This window comes from Elephas maximus, chromosome 1 (assembly GCF_024166365.1).
Source record: "Elephas maximus indicus isolate mEleMax1 chromosome 1, mEleMax1 primary haplotype, whole genome shotgun sequence".
Taxonomy (NCBI): domain Eukaryota; kingdom Metazoa; phylum Chordata; class Mammalia; order Proboscidea; family Elephantidae; genus Elephas; species Elephas maximus.
In genome coordinates, this window is record NC_064819.1 from 80,972,336 (window position 1) to 80,982,231 (window position 9,896).

General features: G+C 42.8%; 1 non-coding gene across 1 annotated transcript; it reads right to left on the minus strand.

Moving 5' to 3' along the window:
- Positions 1-9,595: 9,595 nt before the first annotated feature.
- TRNAT-GGU (transfer RNA threonine (anticodon GGU)) lies at positions 9,596-9,677 on the minus strand. Its single transcript has one exon. It is a non-coding gene; the product is annotated as a tRNA-Thr (tRNA).
- Between the last annotated feature and the right edge of the window lie 219 nt (positions 9,678-9,896).

Genomic DNA, 9,896 nt, shown 5'->3' on the forward strand with positions numbered 1-9,896 from the left:
TTTTCTTCCCAATACTATGTCAGAGTCCTCATGGCACAGACTGAATCAATGGCAGCGTGTTTAGTTTTTGGTTAAGACCAATTACAGAGTTATAAGGAAAATCAGACTATTATCATTTCTATTTATTCTTTATACTTAAGAATAGTATTTGAGAAATGTCGAGGGTGTTCTTCCCCTTTGGCTTTCTAACTCCAGGTCTTTGCACATGTCCTAATAGTTTACTTTCTCTTCTCCAGCTGCACTTTGAAATCTTCTGTTTAGTTCTTTTACTTCATCATTTCTTCCTTTCTGTTTAGCTACTCTGTGTTCAAGAGCAAGTTTCATAGTCTCTTCTGACATCCATTTTGGTCTTTTTCTTGTCTTTGTAATGGCCTCTTGCTTTCTTCATGTATGATCTCCTTGATGTTGTTCCATAGCTCGTCTTGTCTTTAGTCATTACAGTTCAATGTGTTAAATCTATTTTTAATCTAGTCTCCAAATTCAGGTGGAAAATACTCAAGGTCATACTTTGTCCCTCCTGGACTTTTTCTAATTTACTTCAGCTTCAGCTTGAACTTGCATAGGAACAATTGATGCTCTGTTCTGCAGTTAGCCTATGACCTTGTTCTGACCGATGATATTGAGCGTTTCCATTGTCTCTTTACACAGATGTAGTTGATTTGATTCCTGTGTATTGCACCTGGTGAGGTCCATGTGTGTAGTCACCATTTATATTGTTGAAAAAATGCATTTGCCTGGAAGAAGTCATTCATCTTGCAAAATTCTATCATGTGATCTCCAGGATAATTTTTATTACCAAGGCCATATTTTCCAACTATGAATCCTTCTTGTTTGTTTCCAACTTTTGCATTCCAATCATCAGTCATTATCAATGCATCCTGATTTTTCAATTTCAGACTGCAGAAGTTGGTAAAAATCTTCAATTTCCTTATCTTTTGCCTTAATGGTTGGTGTGTAAATAGTCATATTTATTGTTCTTCCTTTTTGTGTATGGATATTATCCTATCACTGACAGCATTGTACTCAGGATAGATCTTGAAATATTCTTTCTGTTGGTGGAAGAAATGCCATTCCTCTTCAATTTGTCATTCCCGGCATAGTAGACCATATGTTTGTCTGATTCAAAATGGGCAGTGAAATATCAGATACGGAATGTTAATAATTACAGCATTAATGTATGGGCAAGATACATATTATGACATATCATACAATGGAATTCTTGGCTGCCAAGCAAAGAAGGAAGAAGCTCTTTCTGTATTTATTTGAAAATCACTACAACATCAATGAAGTGAAAAAACCCAAGATGCAGTGGAATGTATTTGGAATTTCCTTATTTGTATAAAAAGTGGAAGAAATAACATCCCTGAGAGCATAAGCAAGAAACTATGCTTCCTGTCCAGGGAGGAACTGGAAGACTGGGAAGGTTGTGGGAGTTTCAGGGATGAAATTTCGGCATTTTTCGGTGGTAACAACTTTGGTTTTCGGTCCATGAAGTAGGAATGCTGGATTACTGAGTTTCACCTCTTTTGCTGTCTCTTTATGATACCCGGATATCATAAAGTATCTAGAGAGGGAAGAACAAAATCTGTTAGAGAGCACGCATCTTGCGGACACTCACCTCACCAAGGCGGTTTGGGCAGGGTTCCTGGGTTTCCCTTCTCATGCCCCTTCCTCTTCCCCAAAACTCCTTCCCTCAGGTGTTTCAGTCACCCCATTTCCTGGGGCCCTGGACACTGCTGCATCACCACCTCAACACCCACTGGCCTTATACAATCCCATACAGCACCTTCTGGGGCCCAGAGCTGCGTTGAGGTTCACTGCCAGCCGGCTGGGCCCCCTGAGGGTCCAGGGTGGGGAGGAGGGATGATGCAACAAGCGGAAGGGACAGACTAGGTGATTACGTCAGGATGCAAGGCCTGGGTTAGAAAGAAGTAGGCACTACTTTCTTTGTGAATGGATGACCTACTGCGCTTGAAACCAGGCCTTGGGTGAGTAGAGAGCACAATATGGTTCACTGGAGCCATAAGGCTCTTCACTTTAGGAGGTCTGTGCCTGGATCAGGGAGCCGGTGTGGCCAGCCCCACGCCGCCTCCCCCTTCCCCCAAGAAGCTCTACACCTCTCATTGTATGATTAGGGCCCTTACATCCGTTGACATTGTGGAATTTTAAAGGAAGAGAGGATTTTAAGAGAGGCTCCCCAGCTGAATTCGGCTGTGCCGGCCTTTTCCTCTCCTTTCCCTTCCCTCCTCTCCAAATATTTGCTGTGAGTGCAAGTGATACGTACTTGGCTGTCTGAGCCTTTTGATGGAGTTCCTTTGTTAGAGACTCTCACTTAGGGCACTGCAAGAAGAATCTAAATTACCAATGTTGGGTACCAGTAACCACTACGTTTGTTTTTAGAAACCTTCATCTCATTTGGAAGGACTGGGCTGCCTTGACTTTAACTGACCCTGTGTGTGCAGTGTAGAGGTGCTCCATAGTGTTTTCAAGGAGAATACCAGGACTGTTTTGTGAGGCACCAATCTTTTGGCTAGTAATTGAGCCCTTAACCCTTTTCCCTTTCTCTGCTCTCCTTTCTCAATTTGGATTCTTTTTGAGCAAAGGGCAGGAAGATAAGAGTCAAGAAGCCTATGGTAAATGTCGGGATGAGTTTCTCTAAGAGGAAGCTGAATGTATAGGCTCCGAAGAGAAATCACTAGGGTAAAATCAGGATAATGCCTGAAAAGGAACTTGAACCTAGGATCCTCAGATTAATATCTGGTGCTTTACTGACTGAACCACTCAGGCTCCTTCTCATAGTTTTTCCTGTGTACTTAATGTAGGTTTTATGCAGGCCAATTGGTTTTATGTTTCATGTCCTGGTACTCAAATAACTTCCCTGTGATTTTTCCGCTTGCCAAGAAGATTGTATTTCAAACAGATATTATAATTGTTTGAAGAATTTCCCTTCCTTCTATCCTGTCTTCTGTCTCTTTAGACTTCCAGAAACAGGCTTGGTCACCTAGCCAAAGCACTGTTGACTTTCAGATCACATTGCTACAGCTAGAAGGATTCATTTTTGCCAAGAGGCCCTTTGTTTCTTTTTTACCCACATGCATCTCTTTTTCTCAAAGCAACACTCATGCTACTCTTCTTTGTATCTCTCTGCATCATCTTGTACATTTTTCTGAGAGCCTTGGAAGGCAGAGGAGAAAGGAGTTGAAGGAGAGAAAAATTAAAGACTGGCGAGAATGTTCCTTAACAGTGGGCAAGCAAAGGTAAACGGATTTAATATTCTGCATCTGTATGCTTGCTTTTCTTCATGATGCAACTTCTCTACCATCTCTAAGCTGCTTTTCATTTCATTTCTCTTCATTTTATATCTCCTCCTTCTATTCTTCCTCCTCCTTCTCCCCCTCCTTCTCTTCTGCCCCCTTTTTCTCTTCCTCCTTCAGGTCTTCGTGTCATGAATACCGTTTGCTGCTCACAGCCAAAGGAAATCGATAATTACCTTGATGATTTATTGTACATTAGCACATACCATCCGGAATATGATCTAAGAAAATTTTTGAATTTTGTCCTAAACCTGGAGAAGTACTGTACAAGGAACCTGGGAAGACATGGAGAAAGTTTGGAGTGAAGGAAAGATTAACCTCTCTGGGGAGGAATGACAGGGCAGGGAATGGGAAAAAACAATTGTTTATTTCTTCCAAATAATTCGGAACTTCCAAGAAACCAAGACTATGTGAAAACTGAGAGAATTTGTGATTACTTTAAGAATTTGTGCAGTACTCATCTCTCCTACCCTACCAATGTACAAAGCAGAGTTGGAGGTGGGTCACACAAAATTGCCTAGTATTGTTCTGTGGATTAAGCCACTAGGGAACGACATTTAGGCGATGTAATTTGGTATTAGTTAGCATTCCCATGAGACAAATATCCCACCAAGCTGTTTTGGCCCTCTTCTCTCCATTTTTAGTAGCTTGGAAATCATCAACCTACACATCACACGTAGGGACCTCTCTCCCAGGGAGGTTAGGGACGCACTACCCGATCCCACCTCTTTATCATTCTAGTCTCAGGAATCACTGTGGTTACCAAAAAATAATGGGAATTTGCACCTTAAATTTATACGTATCCTAAATAAATGAAGTCTCAAATCAAACTCTTTCTCTCCCCTTTCCAGTCATATACAATGCCCCCAAAGAAAAAGAAAATAACCTAACAAGCGGTAGAGTCCACTCTTCCTTTCCCAAAGTGAAAGGACTTAGCATCTTCACAATCCAGAGACTTGAGGATCTTCCTTAAAATTTCCGGATTTGAGTTGCATCATCAACCTTGAACTGTCAACACCATGCCATCGTCTTCATTCCTTAAGTCACTATTTTCCTCATCTATTTGACGGTAGGACTGAGGATAAAGTTGCTGCACACATTGAATGAGTAAACTCTCAAATGATACTACAAATCTGACTTTCCACAATTGAAATCTTGCTCTTCAGAGTCCCTTTAAGACAAGGGAGTATGTGAGTACCAAAATGCACTGTAAATATTCCTAGAGCTGTTCCAGGAGAAAGCTAGGCTCAGTAGCCTTTTGTTTATGAGTTAGAAAGAAGTATGGGAAAACTGAAAGTATCTACATCAGAACAGGGTAGCGAGTCCTAGATCCTCAGTCTAGAGGCCTGGTGCACTGAGTTCTCCAGGTGTTTGATGGGTTCACTAAAAGTCTATTTAAACCAAAAGCGCTTTGTCACTGCTTGACCTTTTTTTCTCATTCTTTTCTTGAATATTTAGCTCAAACACACTAAAACTAAGTGGCTGCAAATACGAGAAAACTCCAGCCGAAAGCCATCAGGGGATTCTGCTTCTAAGCCCCATGCCTCTTTCCTGGCACTTGGGATCAGGACAATGCTGCCTCCTTGTGGCTTTTTCCAAAGCCTCCAATACCAACAAGGGCTGTTCCAGAAACACAGAACCACAGGAGCACTTTCCAAAATGCTCAGCGATGGGAAGAGCAGCGAGGAGCTCTCAGTCACAAAATTTTGGGCAAAACCAGTCTTATCTGTTTGTGGGACATATGCTTTGAAAGCACTTACTTTAGCTTCTCTTTTCCCGAGGGCCTGGAGAAAGAATAGTAAAGATGGAGCTTGGTCTCTTTCTACCTGCGTTCCAGTCCATATGTATGAGTTCCTAGAGACCCTTCCTCAAACCCTATTCCTCTTCTCCTTGCCATCTATTCCTCTGCTTCTGCTTCTCTCCTCCACTCAGTGTCCACCTTTCTCCCAGCTATAAACCCTGCCACTCTCTCATATTCACTCCCTTCCTCGAGCCCACTCCTTCTCGCATTCCAATGCCCACAGAGGTGTCTTTGTGGTATAGTAGTAACTTAACCTGTAGATTCCGGGCACTCATCCCTTCCATCCACGAAGATCTGGAATTTCTCCTTCATACCTGGGTTATAGTCTGAGCACATCAGGAGTTTTCTGACTTCTCTGGGATTAGGGAAAGTTAATAAAGAGCGAATTCGTTTTGAAGGTTGTACCCTGCACATTAAGTGCTTCTCTTGTGCTTTCCTCATTAAGGAAGTAATTTTGGTGTAAAAGAGACATTTTAACCATAGAAGAGTACATCTTTCTCCTCTCTTCTACCTTCCACCTCTTCAAAACCAGACCTAGAGCATCACAGAGTCAAAACTAAGTTTCCAAATCCAGGTGCTGGATGCAGGTATTTGTAGGAGCATGACTGTACTTGTCACTCTTCGTTTCAGCCTAATCAACCCGTTGCTGTCTAGCAGATCCCAACCCCATAATGTTTCCAAGGAGTGACCTCGGAACTTTTGCGTAGCAGCCACAGCTCCTAGCCACTGTGCCACCAGGGACCTGTTTCCATCAAATACTTTGAATTAATTAACATCTAGCCTTACCTCCTCACCTGGATTTTCATTCCTTCTTAGAACTCATCTTCGTATTCCCGTGCACTATCTTTTGTGTCTTTCTGCAAGCTTCATAGGCAGAGAAGGAGGACTTTTCAAGAAGACATCAGAAGACTTAACCAAACGTTCAATCCTGCTACTCTCCCTCGTGGTGGACTGGAACTGACACTTAGGCAATTGGCTAAAAGTAGTCCTTGAAAAAAGCAAGGACTGCTGGGAGATCTCAGAGTTATTAGGTCCAGAATGTGTTTTTTTCCTTCTCCTGGCATTGTTGCGAGGCAGGATCCAATCCAGGAACACAAGAATTGAACATAATGGATGTTTACTTGTGGAAAGTTATGTTTTGAAAAGCCTGTAAACTATGCTAAGAGTCAGTATCATGGATTGTTCTCATAACTTTATTTAAAATGGGGGTGTAGCTCAGTGGTATGGCATGTGCTCAGCATGCTTGATGCCCTGGGTTCAATTCTCAGCACCTCCATGTACGCTTTTTCTTTCCTCACAGCTGAATATTGGCAAACTTCTTTCATGCTTTCCCTATTTTTCTCTTTGTGAATATCTTTACCTGTCTTTTCCCTACTCATAGAAAGGATAAATCATTTGATAGTTACTCACTTGGACCATAGTCCTGGGCATTCCTTGGGCCTCCCAACTTGACTGCTTAAGCAGAATGAAGTCAGGAGGAACTGAAATAAAAGAAGGTGCTCACTCAGGGCCTGCTGACGCTGAAGCAACAACATTCCACCACTTCATAGACAGCCTAGTCTCCTTTACTACAATTTCTCCTTATTATTAACAAGTAGGGAAGGAAAAGACAGATGGAAAGAGAGAGGGGTAAGTGACTGTTGGACAAATTCCTTTTGGGTCTTCTCCTTTTTCCCACTCACCTGTGCCTGTGCCAATGGACAGATTGCAGGTTCAGGAGAAAAGTTTCCCTCTGATTTTCTTTTTCCGATTCCTTTTACCCTTCCATACCCACGCACATAATCTTGGTCAGCAAAAAGCAAGTGTAAGCACCAGTCATGGAGATCTGTGATGCCCACCACAGAGCTGTGATCCCAGCTCTTTGTTAATGGTGAAGAAGTGTTTGGATGCTATCCACGGGTAAGGCATTTCTCAGGAATCCCTTAGTCTTCCAGCATCCACAGTTGATAAAATTATTTCCAGAAATGGAAAGAGCTGCTAAACTCTCTTAAAGCCAGATATGTCTTGGGCAAAAAGAGCTGCATCTTTCTGTGTGACAAATACCCTTACTCCCTTTTCCTTAGGAAAAAAAAAATTTGGAAGGAAGGGAATTTTCTGACTTTCTGCATTGTAGAGAGAGCAGAGGAGACATAGGCAACCCTGGTAGTCTCAAACATCTTGGGCCATCCAAATTCAATGCATCCTAAAGACTTAGTTTAAAACCTTCTTTCACCTTCTCTTTTAGTTCTTCCACACCCACACCCACCTTTCTCATCCTACCTTCCCCTTCATTTTCTTCGTCACATAATGTGTCACCTTCATCCTCACTTTCCTTTTTCCCCTTCTCCCTTTTTCCTGCATCCAGTGCTTCCTCCTAGAGAAAATTTCCCAGAAGCTCAGTTCACTCCAATTCCCTCAGCACCACTTCCTAGGCTGGAAGTTCTCAAACATGGCTGAAAATTGGAAACATCTGTGGAGACATCAACGTTACAGATCCCATCCTCTCCATATCCAGTGATTCTCAGTCCATTTGGGATCTATAAGGGTAGAATCAGGAATGTGTATATTCAAAAAGTTTTCAGGCAGTTCCCCAGGTTTGGGAACCACTGCATTCTGATCTAAGACATTTACTTCCCTTTCAACTCTGTATTTGACTTTGCTACTTACCACCTACCTTGCAATATCTTTCGGCTTCTAAGCACCCATGTCGGCTACTTCCCAGTGCCACCTGAGCCTTGGTGGGTTTTTTGAGGGAGGTTAGGGTAAGGGAGACGACCAGTGCTGGGAGGAACCGAAGAGTTGACATATAATGTATTCTAATGTTCAGGAAGACTCAAACTTCTCACATGTGAGAAAAATACCAGAATGAAAACTAAAAGCAAGAGAAGACACAATGATTAAGGATTACCTCCTAAATGTCACATGTGGGTTGACTGATACCACAAATTTTGGCAAGAGGCTAAAGCTCCTATTCTTTTAGCGTCTGTGATGGCTGAGGTTTGAATGCCAGTCCAGCAGCACGAGAGGGCTGTTACAAAAGGTTAATATGCTTGCAGCTCTTGCTCAGCCCCATCATGCCTCCCTCATACTTCTTTGTGGTTCTCAGAAACCTAGCTGCAGTTTTGCAAGACAAAGCCACTGCTCCATTTCCCAATCAGGGTTTTGGACTCCAGGGTTTACTAGAAGGGTGACTGTCTGTGACACCATATTCTTACTGTTTTTCACTTAGGATCTGTTTTCTCCTTTGATGTGCAACTAAGTTTCCCAAGCCAACTTTTCAGGTACTGTTCTTTTGTATTCTTAATTAGAATTATCTGCTGTGGCTCTGATAGCCAGAAGTAGTGGACAGGCAGAACCCTGCTGTGATGGTTAGCAAATTTGTAATACCATGAAGACTTTGGAGATGAATAACTAATTTGGAGTTTGAAGCTGAAGCTACTTGAATTACCGCTGGGTATAGGGTCGCTGTGAGTCGGCAATGGTTTTGGTTTTTTGGTTGGAAGGGGGCAGTGGTTAAGGTGATCAACTGCTCACCGAAAGGTTGGTGGTTTGAAACTATCAGCGGCTGCATGGGAGAAAGATGTGGCAGTCAGCTTCTGCAGATTTACAGCCTTGGAAAATCTATGGTGTCACTATGAGTCAGAATGGACTCCAGGGCAGTGAGTATTTTCGGTTATTAATGACTGCCCATCGCTGAGATTTCCACGGCCTGGGTTTTAACTGCTCCCTTTTCCTGGAAGGAGTCCTGGTGCTGCAAGTGGGGAAAAGCTTAGCTGCTAAGTCAAAGGTCGGCAGTGCCAATCCATCAGCTTCTCTCTAGATACCCCATGCAGCAGTTGGATTTTGGTTTTTCCCTGGGAAAGGAGTACCTAGGTAGACTTCAATAGTTAACACTGACTTGCTGTTAAGTGAAACATTGGAGGTTCCAGTCATGCAGAGGCACCTCATGATCTACTTCCAAAAAATCAGCCATTAAATACCATAGAGAGGAGAGATCTACCTGGACACACATGAGGTCACCATGAGTCAAAATCTACATGAGGACAACTGGTTTCCCGTGGAAAACATGTCCAAATATGGATTCCCCTTGCTTTATGGAGACTTCTTATCTCTTATGGTTTTTGCCTGCCGCCTGAACGTTTCTCTGAAACAATATCCGGGTTCCAAACCAAGTACAGTTAAGTTATGAACAGCAAGAGGAAAATGTCTGTCTGGAGTATCCGTGCTTGGCCAAATGGAAGACGATAATCTAAAGCTGTGTTTCACTGCTTGGGTGGCACTGGGCAAATATCAGGAGGTCAAAAACAAAACCAAAACAAAACCGGTTGCAGTGGAGTTGATCCAGATTCACAGCGACCCTATGGGACAGAGTAGAACACCCTCTAGGGTTTCCAAGGAGTGGCGGGTGGATTTGAACTGCCTAATTTTTGATTAGCAAGAATCCAGTATTCCACCAGGGCTCCAAATCTCATTTCCACAACACAGTGACATAAAAGAACGACGACGAGGATGGGATGTGAATCCACGCGTGCAGTGCACAATAGATTACCAGTCCATCACCTTAACCACTCGGTCACCTCGTCGGGAGTTAAGGGAAAGACAGTCACAGAGAAGAAAAGAGTATACACACAGTTTTGCTGTGAAATAATTTAGGCATCAGCACATCCCGACGTAGCCCAGTGAGAGCCTCACCAGGGAGCTTTGTGGTTTAGGTGCTTTAAAAAAAACAACAAAAAAACTGTCCCCAGGGTCCTTTCAAACTCCCTCCCCCTTATCTTTTTTTCTGTCTCTTTAATAATAGT